The following is a 1,060-nucleotide window of genomic DNA, read 5'->3' as shown; positions in this document are numbered from 1 at the left end:
TTATTATCATCATTATTATTATTAAGCACAATAAAAATTGTTCAAAACGGGCAGCCATTGTCGAGGAGAAAAGTGGTTGTCTTATACAGATGGTCGTCTCATTCAGGTGGTCGTCTTATACAGATGGTCGTCTTATTCAGGTGGTCGTCTTAAAAAATGTCATAATAATAGTTTTAAAAACCTCAAGGCGGTGAGAGAGTGGGAAGTGGCCGTTTGCACCGGTGATTGTCTTGGGCAGTGGCGGTTAGAGCAGGATCGACTCTACATGTATCCCAACTTCGCTACCTCCAAATTACAAAGCTCTATCTGACATTTTTGGCAGTTTTGAGTTACTAATACCACGAGGTCAGAAACCAAAATGTTCAATCTTCCTTATCAAATCGTTAATCAAGAATATCAAGATATTCAAAGAATTACATTTGAAAAATCTTGACGTGTTGTGAAACTCAACATATTTTACGTCAAATTTCTCAAAACTGGACACAGGTACTGAGTAGATAGAACTTTGTAATTCTAAGGCAGCGATATGTCTGCTGGTAATTTTTTAAAGTTTTAGTAAGGTTTTACGGCGTTCGAAACTGTATAAGGTCATATGAACGCAAGCGCCAAGGGGTAGATGTCAACAGAGAAGTCCAAACGGGGGATCACGCTTACTCTGCTCACCTCTCTAGCCTCAACAGCACAAAGTCGGCTTCGACTATCAATGCACCCTGGAATTAGCAGTTCAACAGCTTTAGAGCTGAAGGGTGTGTGGTTTCTCCTTTAAATTGTGACACAAAGTTCATCCCCACCAGTATTATATAATAATATTCATACAAATTAGATGCGTGATCCATCCCAAACCTGCACTTTTCCAGACCCAGATTTTTCCTGCCTCAGTCAGCACTCTGGCCTTCTGTTTGATATTCTTTTCACATGGCATCAGCACAAGCCCAGGTATTCAGTCGACCTGGTTCAGTTAAATATTAAACAAAACAAAAAACACACGTATACACTCGCACCTTCTCTGTCTGTCTGTCTGTCTGTCTGTCTGTCTGTCTGTCTGTCTGTCTGTCTGTCT

This window comes from Aplysia californica, unplaced genomic scaffold, assembly GCF_000002075.1.
Source record: "Aplysia californica isolate F4 #8 unplaced genomic scaffold, AplCal3.0 scaffold00033, whole genome shotgun sequence".
Lineage (NCBI taxonomy): Eukaryota > Metazoa > Mollusca > Gastropoda > Aplysiida > Aplysiidae > Aplysia > Aplysia californica.
This window is presented reverse-complemented; position numbering follows the sequence as displayed.